Below are 17,850 nucleotides of genomic sequence, written 5' to 3'. Positions count from 1 at the left end.
GTTATATTTGGATTAAAAACAAGCTCTGAAAATTAAATATATAAAAATTATTATCAAAATTAAATTGTCCAAATCAATTTAAAAACACTTTCATCTTATTCCTTGTCGGTTCCTGATTCCAAAAACATATAGATATGATATGTTTGGATTAAAAACACGCTCAGAAAGTTAAAACAAAGAGAGGTACAGAAAAGCGTGCTATCCTTCTTAGCGCAACTACTACCCCGCTCTTCTTGTCAATTTCACTGCCTTTGCCATGAGCGGTGGACTGACGATGCTACGAGCATACGGTCTTGCTGAAAAATGGCAGCTACTTGACTAAATATTGTATTTTCGCCTTACGCGACTTGTTCCTTCTTTTTATATTTAGTCAAGTTTTGACTAAATATTTTAACATCGAGGGGGAATCGAAACGAGGGTCGTGGTGTATGTGCGTGTGTGTGTGTGCGTGCGTGTGTGTGTGTGTGTGTAGAGCGATTCAGACTAAACTACTGGACCGATCTTTATGAATGTTGACATGAGAGTTCCTGGGTATGAAATCCCCGAACTTTTTTTTTACTTTTTTGATAAATGTCTTTGATGACGTCATATCCGGCTTTTCGTGAAAGTTGAGGCGGCACTGTCACGCCCTCATTTTTCAACCAAATTGGTTCAAATTTTGGTCAAGTAATTTTCGACGAAGCCCGGGGTTCGGTATTGCATTTCAGCTTGGTGGCTTAAAAATTAATTGATGACTTTGGTCATTAAAAATCGGAAAATTGTAAAAAAAAATAAAAATTTATAAAACGATCCAAATTTACGTTTATCTTATTCTCCATCATTTGCTGATTCCAAAAACATATAAATATGTTATATTCGGATTAAAAACAAGCTCTGAAAATTAAATATATAAAAATTATTATCAAAATTAAATTGTCCAAATCAATTTAAAAACACTTTCATCTTATTCCTTGTCGGTTCCTGATTCCAAAAACATATAGATATGATATTTTTGGATTAAAAACACGCTCAGAAAGTTAAAACAAAGAGAGGTACAGAAAAGCGTGCTATCCTTCTTAGCGCAACTACTACCCCGCTCTTCTTGTCAATTTCACTGCCTTTGCCATGAGCGGTGGACTGACGATGCTACGAGTATACGGTCTTGCTGAAAAATGGCAGCTACTTGACTAAATATTGTATTTTCGCCTTACGCGACTTGTTAAATGTTGCTGTGTTGACAAACGTTCTCCGAGCAAACATCTATCTAATGTTTTGTCATCACATTGAAAGAATTTCTTCTGAGTAGAATGAAGCTGAATTAAAATGTAAAGAAAAAAAAGACCCATTGCTCAAAACATTAAGAAACAGGATGATTTTGGTTCGGTCGTAGACCTAAAAGCATTACCGAGGGATTCATTCGAGGCCAATGTATCAGTGCAAATTGAAAATCTGTGAAACCTCAGATATAACTTTATAAAACAAACAGAATTGTGATAAAAAGAACTAAAATTCACAGTAGTTTTTTGTTTTTTTGCATCTCCCTCTTCACCCAACCCCAACCCTAATTGATGTGCCCTAAAAGCGCTCAAAAACAGACACACGTTAGTTTTTCGCCTCAGTGCTTATCCACATTTACAAATATTGTATCATTTATTTTTGGTCACTGCCCTTCCCTTTTCTGATAATTATAGTCAAGATTTCTTTAATTTCCCTTGGATTCCCGATGGCTCCACGGTAGACACCATGATCAGCGCATGCGCACTAAGGCCACTCAAGTCACTTTCCCGAATCTATTTATAACCTCCGACACAGTAGGGTAAATGACCGAGACGGCTTCGTGCACAGCGACCAAGTGGGAGGGAGAGACCCAAGTCGGTTAGCCCCCAAGAAGGTGACAACTCTCACCAAGTTACCACCCAATGGTTGTCACCCGCTTCGATCTTCGTGCACCTCAGCCCGGTATACCGTTTAGACATTTAAGCCAGGTTGGTTGCCAAAACTCCGGAGGACAATTTTAGAGATAACAACAAATACTTTGTACTAGGTTGGGAACCTCCCACAACCGTTCGGTACTAAGGTTGCCTCCCACAACCTTTTCCACAGGCACAGAAGCAATGCTGTAACTCTAAGTGGGAAGTCCGGTATACCATTTAGACACAAGCCAGGTTGGTTGCCAAGACTCTCCCGAACCTTGAAAACTAACAGCTTATATACCTTCCATGACTGTCCCTGACGTCACAGCTAAGGAACCAATGAAAACGTCGCACTGGGATCACATAACAAAATGGGGAGGGAGGGGGGAGAGTTTCGAGGCTGCTATCAGCCTCCATAGAAGCTACAGTTAAAACCCCTCAAACATACACAAAAACTCCTGTACTAAGAAAACTACATCAAAAACGCTATAAAGATATACATCAATAAAATGGAGATTCTACGACGCATCATTTGATACCAAACACTCATTGGTTATCAACACTGTGAACAAAGTGCAAAACCTCTGACTATTATCTCGCAAAATAGTCATGTCACACCAAAAATGTATGCAGTTACAAGTTAACCACAGTCAAACACAGTGTATATTCAACAGGCTTCTCATATGTAGATGATAAACATAAAATCTACATTCTACTAAACAAATGAATACAGACTACATGTTTATATTGAATACATGGGTAAAAGAAAGAATGATATACATGTAAAAGCTACATAAAAGGCGAAAGAGAGAGAGAGAGAGAGAGAGAGAGAGAGAGAGAGAGAGAGAGAGAGAGAGAGAGAGAGAGAGAGAGAGAGAGAGAGAGAGAGAGAGAGAAACTGAAACTGAAACTGAAACTGAACTTTATTACCAAAGGATAGAGGTTTTAGGCAAAGCCTAATCTTACAACCTGTCCCTTATACAAACACTTAATACAGACGCACATATAGATAGTAAAATTGACAAGGTTATTGTTACTTACAGACGTATATAATGTAAATAGTAATAAGAAAAGGGTTATGGTTTTGTATACACATTCAAAAATGGGAAAAACATGTAGTGTGGAAATTGCAGCATTGTTGCAATAATGCATTGCATATAAACATCCAAAACAACTAATAACAAAAGGAAAAAAACAAATGTGGGGAGGAATTGTCCCAATCATTCGCATGTATATCATTATCAATACTTACACATAAAGAACAAATCAAAATACAAACATAACTTGACTAAATGTAAAAAGCACTAAAAAATCAGACATGAAAAGTGTTCTATTTACCCATTAAGCGGGAATGAAACTGGCGCCTAAACGTTTTCACAGAAGAGGCATTTCGGAGGGGTAGGGGTATGGAATTCCATAGAGATGCTCCTGAGAAGGCTAAACTTGACTTATACAAGTCTAGACGAGGGATGGGGGGAATCAGGTTCTGGGACCCATATCTTTTTGTGGCATGTCTGAAATGTGATTTTAAATATCCAGGAACATTATTGTTAATTACTTTGTACATAAAGACAACCTTGTTTAGCGTCAACTGATCTTTCAAGGGAAGGAAATTAAGGAGCTTTAATTTATCATCTGTTGGCTTATTTGACTCATGCAGAATTAGTTTTGCAGCACGGCGATGAAGAGAATTGAGTCGTTTGAGATGAACATCACTGCAGTTATCCCAAAGTGTTGAAGCAAAGTTGATATGGGGCATTATGTGAGCGTAATAAAACAACTTGAGTGCTTCCACATCGGCATAATGTCTTAATTTAGACAATAAGTACAAATTTTTAGATACTAATTTGCAAATTTTACTCAAGTGAGTTTGCCATTTCAATTCTTGATCAACGGTAACCCCTAATAATTTATGCTCTTTAACTTGTTGCACTTGAGTTGAATCAATTGACAGTTGAAGTTGTGAGGGTTTTAATTGGTGTTTTTGTCTAGTTGTAATCACCATACTTTTCGTCTTAACAGGGTGAATAACTATTGCATTAGTGGTGCACCATTCTGTCATCTCATCTATACTTTTTTGAAGAGATTGGTTGACGGCTACCAAAGACTTCTGACTGGTGTGGATTGATGAATCATCCGCAAAGAACTCACATCTTACTTTCTCATCTGACACATGAAGAGGTAAATCATTTATATAAATACAGAACAATATAGGTCCTAATACAGACCCTTGAGGCACACCACTTTTGACAAAATCATTCGACGAAGTTTTACAGTTGATGAATACATATTGTGTCCGTTTTGAAAGATATGATTCGAAGAAGGCACAAGCAGAGTCATCTTTTAAGTAGCATTGTAATTTCTTTAATAATAAGAAGTGGTCTACAAGGTCAAAAGCTTTTTTAAAGTTCAGGAATAACGCTCCCGTTACTTCGGCCTCATTAATAGCTGATAACCAAGTTTCACATAAAGAGCTGAGAGCGGTGTGGCTGGAATGCTTAAAGCGAAATCAAGACTGAAATGGATGAAACAAACACAAATTCATTCGTTCTATATATTCCAGTAAGTATTTTTGAATATGCTTTTCCAACGGCTTAGATAAAACAGGTAAGAGGGAAATTGGTCGAAAGTTGTTAGGGTCCGTAAGATCCTTGCTTTTTGGGAGTGGCACTACCTTGGCACATTTTAAAATAGAGGGAAAAACGTTTTGTTGTATGCCAAGGTTGTAGACATAAGTCAGTGAATCAATTATGTATGGTAAAGTAAGTTTGAGCAACCGGACAGGAATCTTATCGGGACCCATTGACTTTTTATTCGCCATCTGTTCTATCAGTTTTCCAACCTCGTGGACAGTAATGGGTGGAATAGAAAACGTTTCGTTTTGAGTCAACTTTCGTCCACAAAATGTTTTTAATTTTTCTAGAGAGACATCAATATCAAGGGACTCATTCTGCGTGAGACAGGCTTTCAGTTTCTCTGCGAGCGAAATAAAGTGTTGATTAAACTCTTCTGGAGTTATTTGTGACGGAGAATTGGTCGATCTCTTTCGAGATTTATCAAGAACTTCATTCATTGCTCGCCAAATTGTAGAAGTATCTCTCTTATCAGAAAGCAATTTATTAAAATAATCTGCTTTTGCTTGCCTTACCGTTTTCAAAACTTCATTCCTTTGTAATTTGTACTCGCTTTTCATGTTATGTTCTTTAAAGAAATCACGCAACGCCATAGCCTCAATAATGTCCGATGTCAACCAAGGGGGCAGGTGGGGATGTTTCACCCTATGCTGACGTAGTGGAGCGTGTTTATCAATAATGGAACACAACATATCATGAAAAAGATTGCAAGCATCTTCTGCGTTACTGCAATTAAATACGCTTTGAAATGGCGCTCGATTAAGATCACAGAAAAAGGCAGACTCGTCAAAGTATTTAAAACTTCTGTACTCGATAGTTGTATGACCTTTATGCTGTGATTTGGGCAATCTCAGAACAATCGAGCAAAAAACAGAATAATGATCACTGAAAGTGGAGTGTACTACTTGTACATTTGAAGCAGTGGTCTTATTATCAGTATAAATGTGATCAATAAGGGTAGATGAATTATTGGTTTCTCTTGTAGGGGTTTTAACTAGCTGGTGAAGACCAAATAGAGCAGTGGTTGAGCCCCAAGTTGTTTGGGGTCTCTGTAAATTAATGTTAAAATCACCAAGCAATAGTACATTCTCATCATGACGTTTTGCTCTGTCCATCATTAAAACAAAATCATCATTCCAACTTGATGTTTCAGCAGGATTCCGATATATATAACATATTAACAAAGGCGAGGATTTACCATTTTTCAACTCCACCCACAAACATTCCACATTTTCATCTTCAAGATCGGCCCTTCGCTTCACAATGCCAGCAATAGACCGATGGACATACAGAGCAATACCTGTTTGGCCAGTTTGTGCACTATCGCGTCGTAAAACAGAGTAATTTGGAATATCAATCAGGCTGTCCGAAACACGCGAATCTAGACGTGTTTCGCAAACACCAAAAAGATGTACGAGCTGTGGTTGTTTGTTCAAAAATACACAAACATCAGGCACTTTGTTGACTAGATGGTAAATGTTCAAATGCCCGATACGGAGAGAAGAATCCGCCGTTGACATTAAATAAAAGTGTAATAATTATTAGAACAATTTAACAGCAACAACAAAATATGCAAAAATTCAAGCACAAAATGGGAAGAAGATTGAACAAACAAACAAAAAAAGAAGAGAAAGTGAGACAGTTGCGCAGGCTAATGACTCACATACACGCGCACACACAAACAATTACTCTGATATAAGATCAAAATTAATGAAGGGAAGAAACTTGACCAAAAATTGAAAAATTAAAGGGAGGTTACAATCAGTGAATCCCCAAACCTAGGACAAGGGCCTTTGCAAAAATACGAAGACAATGCAGTAAACACAAGCGCAGCCGCCCGGTCTTCACTTTATATATAATAGGAAGGGAGGCGGAGGGGGCACGATTATGCCTCAAACACTGAATCGAAGATTGCGTGGCCGTAACCGGTTTCACACACTGGAGGCAACAAGGTCCGTTGTACAGCAATCCAGGTCAACTAAGAAAGTGTAACACAGTGTCTTAAACAACAGCCAAACTCACTTTTAGCGAGCTCAATGTTCTGATGAAACACATAATGTTCTGATGAAACACAAAATGTTCTGGTGAATCAATTAATGTTCTCATTAAACACACGAGTACGTTTGACACCGCAAAACACAGTTAAACCGCGGTAAACGTCGACACAATTCTGAAGATTTATTTGTTTGAAGATCAGAAAACAAATCATCTGGGAAGGGAACAGTCACAGTGCACCAGCACGTGTTTTAAAGTCCGGTCACAAGAAAGGGAACAGTTTTTGATTGGTTTTTGCTCTTTTCCTTTCCTCCTCCTCTCTCTCTCTCACATTTATTTCTTTCACACTCAAGCATGTGCACACACACACACACACACACACACACACACACACACACTACTCCACTCTCGTTAAACAGATAATGGCAGGTGTCAAGCGACTTGAGGGCTACTTGCCCAGGGAGCGGTGAAGTGTGACGATGGGGTGACCCAGGGCGCTCCATATTGTCTGTGAGGAGTAGGGTAGCCAGGTGCATAGTACATGGGAGGTGGGTAAGGGAATGGAGGATAGTAGGGATTATACATTGATGAGAAAGGCATATGTGGTGATGGGGGCATGTGTTGAGTGTGACTCACAGGTTCATCACTCATTGCTTGATGTTGCAACCACATGGGGAGTGGCGGCTTTCCGGTTGACGGGTGTCGCTGTGGTGCCTGCTGCATCCGCTCCTGGGTATGCAGAGTCTGCCACGGGGCCGGACGAGCAGCAGGCTTCTGGTTGCGCTGGTCCTGGTCGCTGTGCTGTCGCTCGTCTGCCTTGTTAGAAGGGGCGACTTGGGATGGTCGCTGCAGGCCTTGTTCAGATGGCGACGTTCTTGTGTTCTGTTTGGTCACGCTGGCGTAGGATGCGTGTTCCTTTTTAGTGTCAGTGCTTGCTTCATAAAGCACCGCTTTTGCTTCTCGCAGCAACAATGACAGTCCTCTCGCGGAATAATGGACTTTGTCCGCAAGAAGGCCAGGGTTTATCTTCCCTTGTTGGTCCCTTTTCCAAACGGACTTCAGAGACAGAAAGGATACGTTCTCTCCACAAATGTTTGCCAGTTCACTGTTTATCTTGGAGATTTTTTCATTCCTTTTGTGGTGACTCTGCGGTGGGATGGCTGCGACAAACGTTGTGGCTGTGGGGAAATGGGTGACAATGGCTTCTAATAGCTTTTTGTACTCCTGTACAATGTCAACATCTTGAGCCCCATAGTCATTAGTGCCAACATTTAGGAGAAGTTTCCCTACCTGTGGGAAGATAGCTCCTGTACAAATAATCTGTGTTAGCTGTGCTATGTTTACTCCTCTAAATGTTCTAATCTGTGTTTGGCCTGATCTGTCTAGTCGTCTCCTGTCTATGTGTTTCAGGTTTGAGTCTCCTATCAGTAATGTCTTACATGACGGGGGGAGACGCAATGTCGGTGTATGGGGCACATAGTCTTTCTCTGACAGAAGAGCATTGTAAACTCTTTCCTGCTTCGGGGAGGTGGGCGGCGACCCAGTATCAGATACTGTCCGGTCCAAGGATACAGTTGGCACGGTGGAGCGACCCGAGGGTTGAGCGTAGCGCCCATTGTTGATCAATGTCTGAATTGGCTTCGCATCAGATTGCCCGGAGACGTCACGGCCGTCTGCTTGCGGGTGGTTGGGCGAAGTTTCATTACGGATGGACTTTTTATCTAAACGTTTAAGTTCTTTGATTTTGTCTTCAAGTGACTGACATCGTTTGCGGAGAGAATCTGTCTCTTTGTCACTGGCCTCTTGACGTTCTTGCAAATCCAGCAGCTTTCGTTCATGCTGCTGTTCAATGACACGGAACTCGCGTGACACTTGCACTTTGTAGTCACGGAATTCGGTGACCAGTGCGTCTAGCGTGTCCCGTAGATGCAGAAGTGATGCCGTGTCCGTTTCGTTGTTGCTGAGGTTGGTGTTGGTACTGTCAGTGGTACCCGTGGAAGCTTCGTCATCAATAGCAGCGCTGTCAGCACTGCTGACCCCTGGATCGGCACTGCCGTTGGTGATAGCAGCCGCCCCGACACCACTGACACTTGTAGTACTGGTACCGTCCTCGCTACTGACAGTGGGGGCTGTGCTGAAAGCGGAGGTGTCAGTTTTGGCATTGCAGTTGTCGGTGTTGGTACCGCTGTCCCCAGCAGTAAGTGGAGGGGGGACAAGGGTGTTGGTACTGTCAGTGGTACCCGTGGAAGCTTCGTCATCAATAGCAGCGCTGTCAGCACTGCTGACCCCTGGATCGGCACTGCCGTTGGTGATAGCAGCCGCCCCGACACCACTGACACTAGTAGTACTAGTACCGTCCTCGCTACTGACAGTGGGGGCTGTGCTGAAAGCGGAGGTGTCAGTTTTGGCATTGCAGTTTTCGGTGTTGGTACCGCTGTCCCCAGCAGTAAGTGGAGGGGGGACAAGGGTGACGTCCTTGACAGCTGTGGTCACGGCCTCAGTGGTGACGGAGGACAGCTCGGCCATAATGTGGACAACAGCCTGCAGGCGTTGGAACTCGTCCTTCACCCACGCGATGCACTGCTTTCCCTGTACCAGTATTGTGTTGGTGGCGTAGATGTGCATCACAAGTAGCTTGTGACCACCACTGTACAGACGCACTGTCGTCTGCACAACATCTGGAGGGAAGGACACCACAGTTAATGACTCAAAATCGTCGTAGTCATGATGGACTGGGTGTAGTTTCTTTTCAATCCTTGAGAAATCCTCCCAGGTTGCTTCATAGCCCTGGGATCGTAAACTAACAAGGTATCTGTGTCGCAGCACAGCTTTCCAAACTGGAAGAAGTCTACTGTCGCTTTTAAAAGTAATTTCATTTGGGTCTCTTTTCAGTTCAATCACTTCAAGTGATTTGTTCGTGCGAGACCTAGTAATAACACTAGTCATCTTGGCCGGCACGTTGTTCCCTATCCCATACTTAATTAAACATCTCGTGTCGAGTTCTGAATTGGGTCAGTAGTACGAATCAGTTTTGCATTGTTCTCCATGCTGACAACTGCAGCAGAGGATGCCGCAATTCAAGTTGTCGGTTCAGCACACATTAGCACTTGTACACACTACACAGTACCACACCACAGACATAAAAAGAGTAGACCGCGCGTGCTAGCCTCTCGCAAAAGAAACTGTCTGCCATCTTTGGCACCGGGGGACAGAATAGCGGAGCGAAAGGCTTGTAGCGCGCGTGTTGCGCTTATCTGATCACGGTGCTTGAGTGGAATGTTGCTCGCACCACTTGTTCCCACCGACTACTAGTGGTAGTATAGACCCTCAAGCAGTAGGATCCAGGTAGAATAAGCACTTTATCTCACAAATCACACAATGTTGTCATATGTATTGTTCACATTTAGATAATGTGCACAATAAGGAACTTTTAGCATCAAAATACACTGTTGTACATATCCTAGAAACACAAGCAATCCATTTTGAAGCGGAGAGCAACCTAGGCACGTCCGTACCGGTTGGTGGTTGAGTCTTTTAGAGAGAGAGAGAGAGAGAGAGAGAGAGAGAGAGAGAGAGAGAGAGAGAGAGAGAGAGAGAGAGAGAGAGAGAGAATTGAATTGAATTGAATTGAATTGAACTTTATTTTACAAGGATTTAGATTTAAGGCTACGCCTTTTCTTACAATCTGTCCTTGGGACGCATAGACACACAATTATATAATTAAAAATAAAAATAAAAAATAAAAAATAAAAAAATAAAAAATAAAAAAAATTAAAAAAAAAAAATTAAAAATTAAAAAGTTAAAAAGTTAACCAACAATAGGAGGTCGGAAAACGTGATAATAAAGATGACGATGATGATGATGATGACGATAATGATGATGATAATGATGATGATGATGATAAAGATGAGGCATGAAGATCATACATATGTGGTTATTCATAAAATCAAATGCATACTATGCAGGTAATTATATATACAAGCTGGTGGCAATCGAACATGTAGCAATAGAGTAACAAAAATATGTTCAGAATATACAATGCACAGCATATTTTTGACGTAATACTAAGTTTGGTAAGTCAAAAGGCGTTAAACTACTCAGACATTAAGTGGTTTTTTACACATTTTTTAAAACTTTTTAATGACTTTAGGTGCTTAAAGGATGATGGAAGTGAATTCCAAACTGAAGTACCCGAAAAAGCAAGACTGGTCTTATACAGGTCAATTCGTGGAATTGGTGGGATCAAGTTGACCGACCCATATCTGTGGGTAGCTTTATTAAATAATGATGTAATGTAAATCGGCACTTTACCGTGATACAATTTATGCATGAAAATGGCTTTGTTTAACTTGAGATGCTTTTCCAGTGGAAGAAAGTTAAGCATTTTTAATTTCATATCTGTTGAGGCATTATCCTTTACGATGAGTTTGGCCGAGCGACGATAGAGAGAGTCTAACTTTTTCAAGTGGACATCACTGCTGCCATCCCAGAGCGTCGAAACATAATTAATGTGAGGCATTACATGAGCATGGTGGAACATTTCCAGAGTCCTTCTGTCGGTATATAGCTTTAACTTGGATAGGAGGAAAACGTTCTTGGCTACTTTCTTGCAAATATGCTGTATTTGTGCCTGCCACTTGAATTCACAATCAAGAATTACCCCTAAAACGCGATGCTGTTGAACTTGTTCAATTGATTGCGTACCAATAGTAAGATTTAGTTTGAGTGGAGAAATCTGATGTTTTTGTCTGGTTGCAATTACCATACTTTTAGTTTTTATTGGATGGACAAGCATAGCATTAGCACTACACCAGTTATTTACATCGTTTAAAGCTGTTTGAAGGGAGGACTCTATTACTGTAACAGACTTTCCACTTGAGTGAAGAGAAGAATCGTCAGCAAAAAAATCACTTCTTACATTACTGTCAGAAATGTGCAGTGGCAGATCATTGATATACAGACAGAACAAGATCGGCCCAAGCACTGACCCTTGAGGCACCCCGCATTTCACAGTCTCCTCAGTAGATATTTTACAGTTTAGGGCAGTATATTGAGATCTGTCCTGTAAATAGGAAGCAAAAAAGTTACACACTGAACTGTTTCTGAGATATAACTGTAATTTCTTCAGTAAAATTGAATGATCAACAAGATCAAACGCTTTTTTAAAGTCGAGAAACACAGCACCACTGATTTCAGATCGGTTTGTTGCAGACAACCAGGTGTCGCATAGCGTGGTAAGGGCGCTGTGACAAGAGTGATTTGTTCGAAAACCAGATTGAAATTGATGGAAAAGGTTTCTGCTTTCTAAACCCACGAATAGAAGAACGCGCATGCGCAGCCTCACTCTTCAGAACATATAATACATACAACATGTACACAAATTAATTATTCTCCTTCAAGAGAACTAGACTATAACGTAACCCAAGGGCTGGGATTATTATTTCCACAGGATTAGGGTGGGACTTGACATAAACGTTCCTGTAACATGTATCGGCTAAATCCGAAACAAGCTTCAACTTACACAGAGAGAGAGAGAGAGAGAGAGAGAGAGAGAGAGAGAGAGAGACAGAGACAGAGAGAGAGAGAGAGAGAGAGTAAGTATGAGAGAGAGAGAAAGCGAGAAAGCGAGAGAGAGAGAGAGAGGGAGAGAGAAAGAGAGAGAGAGAGTGTGTGTGTGTGCGTGTGTTCGTCTGTGTGTACCAAGTATTATTCAACATGGAAGTAAAGAATCAGATCAAGCTGGAAAGGAGGGTTGGAGGGGGGGGGGGGAGGTGAGAGTTGGATGTCGAAAAACAATGCTTTCGCGGGCGGTCCACGTGCTCAAAACTAAGCCGTAGCGAGTTAGTGACCTAGGGTTCATATCCCGTCAGTCAAGCCGGCGCCATCGTGTCAAAACCAATTAACCAATTAATTCTACCGCAAGAGAACAATAGAAAAGTACTATAGCATACCTATCTCCGAACAATTTACCAGGGGAAAGAACAAATATGATTTTAGAGTGTGAATCTTAATTCCACACAGTTTCAATATTAACCTAGATAATATATTCTGCTCTCTACGCTTTCTCTTCTTCTTTACTCTATAAACTTTAAGAAGAAAATTGCATATGGAGAAAAGACAAAAATATTCCTGTAGTCGCTTTTCTCCACACTTGTGTACTCACTACATGTGGACATCCCGTCACAGTGAGTTCCACTGACACAGGTATCATTCGTGCACGTCTGACGGATTTTCCACTCTGAAAAACGTGCAAGCCAAATATTTACATGAGGACCAGACTAGTGTTGTCATGTTGAAATGAAACTCAATATAATAAATTATTACCAACACATGTCACCATGCATGGCTATTTTACTGATCAGGACTGATTCAAGGTGACCCGCTAAATATTATCGTGGTCAGGTCGGAAACTTTTTTGTTATATTTAGTCAAGTTTTGACTAAATATTTTAACATCGAGGGGGAATCGAAACGAGGGTCGTGGTGTATGTGTGTGTGTGTGTGTATGTGTGTGTGTGTGTGTGTGTGTGTGTAGAGCGATTCAGACTAAACTACTGGACCGATCTTTATGAAATTTGACATGAGAGTTCCTGGGTATAAATCCCCGAACGTTTTTTTCATTTTTTTGATAAATGTCTTTGATGACGTCATATCCGGCTTTTCGTGAAAGTTGAGGCGGCACTGTCACGCCCTCATTTTTCAACCAAATTGGTTAAAATTTTGGTCAAGTAATCTTCGACGAAGCCCGGACTTCGGTATTGCATTTCAGCTTGGTGGCTTAAAAATTAATTAATGACTTTGGTCATTAAAAATCTGAAAATTGTAAAAAAAAATAAAAAATTGATAAAACGATCCAAATTTACGTTTATCTTATTCTCCATCATTTGCTGATTCCAAAAACATATAAATATGTTATATTCGGATTAAAAACAAGCTCTGAAAATTAAATATATAAAAAATTATTATCAAAATTAAATTGTCCAAATCAATTTAAAAACACTTTCATCTTATTCCTTGTCGGTTCCTGATTCCAAAAACATATAGATATGATATTTTTGGATTAAAAACACGCTCAGAAAGTTAAAACAAAGAGAGGTACAGAAAAGCGTGCTATCCTTCTTAGCGCAACTACTATCCCGCTCTTCTTGTCAATTTCACTGCCTTTGCCATGAGCGGTGGACTGACGATGCTACGAGTATACGGTCTTGCTGAAAAAATGGCATTGCGTTCAGTTTCATTCTGTGAGTTCGACAGCTACTTGATTAAATATTGTATTTTCGCCTTACGCGACTTGTTTATCATGCTAAAAGTAAACAAGATAAATTAAGCATTTGTCATCAAAAACAAGAAAGGTAGGTTGTTGGAACGTTTGTTATTGACAAAACAATACATTCACAGGTATTTCGACCCATCGGTCTTTTAAGTGAACAGACAAACAAATATTAACACACAACTTATCTTGATAGTTATATCAGTTTACGTCCATTCGTCAAGAAGCCGAGCGAATAAATGTTTTTGGATTTGTAAACATTTGTAATTATCAATATCAGCGTGACCTATTCTAAAGAGTGACTCTTCAAATATTGTCAGATAATACACTTTTTCATCTAAACAATACTAAAATGTCTGAAACGGGATTTTTTCTTCTTCATTAATTACACAGTTAATTATGAACAAGAAGGGCAAAGCCCATACGACTCATATCCTTTACACATTTTTCCTACCAAAATACATGTGACCTTGACCCAAGGTCAAGGTCATCCAAGGTCATGCAACACAAAGCTGTTAATTCAAGACATAGGAAGTACAATGGTGCTTATTGGCTCTTTCTACCATGAGATACGGTCACTTTTAGTGGTTCACTACCTTATTTTGGTCACATTTCATAAGGGTCAAAGTGACCTTGACCTTGATCATATGTGACCAAATGTGTCTCATGATGAAAGCATAACATGTGCCCCACATAATTTTTAAGTTTGAAACTGTTATCTTTCATAGTTCAGGGTCAAGGTCACTTCAAAATATGTATACAATCCAACTTTGAAGAGCTCCTGTGACCTTGACCTTGAAGCAAGGTAAACCAAACTGGTATCAAAAGATGGGGCTTACTTTGCCTTATATATCATATATAGGTGAGGTATTGAATCTCAAAAACTTCAGAGAAAATGTGAAAAATGTGAAAAATAGCTGTTTTTTAGGCAACATTTATGGCCCCTGCGACCTTGACCTTGAAGCAAGGTCAAGATGCTATGTATGTTTTTTGGGGCCTTGTCATCATACACCATCTTGCCAAATGTGGTACTGATAGACTGAATAGTGTCCAAGAAATATCCAACGTTAAAGTTTTCCGGACGGACGGACGGACGGACGGACGGACGGACGACTCGGGTGAGTACATAGACTCACTTTTGCTTCGCATGTGAGTCAATAAGCAACAGCAAAAACGTGTTCAATGTGCAATGGCACGCGCGTACAGAACAAAATGCCATACATTTATTGGGAGAGATAAAAATAAGGGCACAGTGGTGGATTGGCCATAACTTGTGCAGTGACAACAGTAACACATTACATTTAGAAGTAATTGCGACAAAGTTACCCAAACAAAGCGCTAGCACACACAGAACAACAAATGTGCTAAAATATCAAACCTAAGAAAAGCAGCGTTCAATGTGCAATGAACTGCAAACCATTTACACAGCAGCAAACCATGTGATTCTTTCTGAAATTTCGGTCAATGTGGCGATATTTTCTTGTTACCAGGCTCGGCGCTTGAATAAACTTTTTTTGTTTTCTTGCGTAGCTGCTCGCCATTAGTAATGCAATAATCTACAGCTTGGTGAAGGCAGACAGTTACGAAGGAAAGGCTAAATGCGGCAAAACAAAAAAAAAGTGGCTACATTGACCGAAATCTAAGAAACTATGACACATGGGAGTGAAACAAACACATAAACACAGCGTTAAATGAGCAAATAGTGTGCACAGTACAAAAACACGTTTTACACATCAGCAAATAGGAATGAACAAGTAACCCAGTGGTAACTATACAGTGGGTTCTGTGAACAATAAAAATCATATAATTGGGAAAGAATAAAACGGCGTTAAATTGTGCCCCTTTTCTGAGATTTCAGTCAATGTGGACAGTGTGAGAATTCAATCAATGTGACAAAATCATTTTGTCACGCTTCAATCAAGATGATGAATGCTAGTTAAAATGTGTAAAAGAATATAATTATGACACCAATCATATAATTGGGAAATAAATCTCGTGGCAGTACCCCGACAGCTCGAGTCACCCACAATGAAACGTTTGTACGATTGACTGGATTAAAACAAATTAGCGGCTACATTGACATAAGTAAGGGACATAAATGTGCAAACAAATGTGCCCAGAGAACAATAGTTGTACACATCATCATATGTGTCTTGAGACGGGGAAAAAAACAGCACTAAATGGAACAAAATGTGTACACTTCAGCAAACATGTGAGTGAAAAATAAAATGTTAACCCTTACACTGGTGTAATTCTGTAACACATGTTACATAGCCACTGGTGAATTTACCAGAGAGACAAATAACAAAAAAACGGTCATATAGGTTTTCGCATCCATGGGAGGTAATCGGAACCGACCAAACAGACTGAGCCAGTAGCGCGACATATGTCGTGACAACCAGGTGACAGTATACGTAAAGTAGTGCGCCATATGTCGCGACATCCAGCCCAATGGTTAAAATGTGAAATTGGTTTTGCGTTCTGCGAACAACAACATGTTTACACATGCATTGTGCACAGAGAACAAAAGTTTACAGATCACCATGCATAAATGGCATTATGATGGTTAGGCTTGAAGAAATAAATTTGCTTTTGTTTAATATTTCTCTTGGGCTGCAAGCCAGCACAACATAATTAAAACATTTCATTTGCCAAATCAGCGCCACCAAAAACTGATATAGGACTAAACATGGAGTATTCATTGCAGGGGCTCTTTTTATATTTAGTCAAGTTTTGACTAAATATTTTAACGTAGAGGGGGGAATCGAGACGAGGGTCGTGGTGTATGTGCTTGTGTCTGTGTGTGTGTGTGTGTGTGTGTGCGTGTGTGTGTGTGTGTGTGTGTGTGTGTGTGTGTGTGTGTGTGTGTGTGTGTGTGTGTGTGTGTGTGTGTGTAGAGCGATTCAGACTAAACTACTGGACCGATCTTTATGAAATTTGACATGAGAGTTCCTGGGTATGAAATCCCCGAACGTTTTTTTCATGTTTTTGATAAATGTCTTTGATGACGTCATATCCGTTTTTCGTTAAAGTTGAGGCGGCACTGTCACGCCCTCATATTTCAACCAAATTGGTTGAAATTTTGGTCAAGTCATCTTCGACAAAGCCCGGACTTCGGTATTGCATTTCAGCTTGGTGGCTTAAAAATTAATTAATGACTTTGGTCATTAAAAATCTGAAAATTGTAAAAAAAAAATAAAAATTTATAAAACGATCCAAATTTACGTTTATCTTATTCTCCATCATTTGCTGATTCCAAAAACATATAAATATGTTTTATTCGGATTAAAAACAAGCTCTGAAAATTAAATATATAAAAATTATTATCAAAATTAAATTGTCCAAATCAATTTAAAAACACTTTTATCTTATTCCTTGTCGGTTCCTGATTCCAAAAACATATAGATATGATATGTTTGGATTAAAAACACGCTCAGAAAGTTAAAACGAAGAGAGGTACAGAAAAGCGTGCTATCCTTCTCAGCGCAACGAATACCCCGCTCTTCTTGTCAATTCCACTGGCACTGCCTTTGCCACGGGCGGTGGAGTGACGATGCTGCGAGTATACGGTCTTGCTGCGTTGCGTTGCGTTCAGTTTCATTCTGTGAGTTCGACAGCTACTTGACTAAATGTTGTATTTTCGCCTTACGCAACTTGTTTAATATTTAGTCAAGTTTTGGACTCCATGACATCCAAACATGAAGTTCAGTTACCCCTTTTTAACTTTGAAGGTCACATTGTGGGCGAATTTTTAGCAAAAAGTTGGAACATGGTATGACTGTTCTTACTCACAAGGGAAGTGATTTTGTTATTTACTGATTTTCATTTTGTGTGGCCTTAATCATTCATAAATGTTCATACCCAAGGGAAGTAATTCACATATATATATGGCCAATGTTTTCACAGGGCATCTGCCCCCCCCCCCCCCCCCCCCCCCCCTCCCAACACACACTCACATGGGCTAAAACTTACATGGCTCTTATGGGTATGACGCTCTTACTCACAAGGGAAGTAATTTACTGATGGTGTGTTTTCATTTCGTGTGGCCTTCGTCGATTTA

General features: G+C 40.1%; 1 long non-coding RNA gene across 1 annotated transcript in view; it reads right to left on the bottom strand.

Moving 5' to 3' along the window:
• Positions 1-12,667, bottom strand: part of LOC138973958 (uncharacterized) — a 451,362-nt gene extending 438,695 nt beyond the window's left edge. Inside the window, exon 1 of the long non-coding RNA XR_011458237.1 lies at positions 12,371-12,667. This is a non-coding gene — a long non-coding RNA (uncharacterized lncRNA). The remainder of the gene's footprint in view (positions 1-12,370) is intronic.
• Between the last annotated feature and the right edge of the window lie 5,183 nt (positions 12,668-17,850).

The sequence above is a fragment of the Littorina saxatilis genome, linkage group LG8 (genome assembly GCF_037325665.1).
Source record: "Littorina saxatilis isolate snail1 linkage group LG8, US_GU_Lsax_2.0, whole genome shotgun sequence".
Classification (NCBI taxonomy): Eukaryota; Metazoa; Mollusca; class Gastropoda; order Littorinimorpha; family Littorinidae; genus Littorina; species Littorina saxatilis.
The sequence above is the reverse complement of the archived record's forward strand: the minus strand, read 5'-3'. Positions and strand labels throughout refer to the sequence as shown.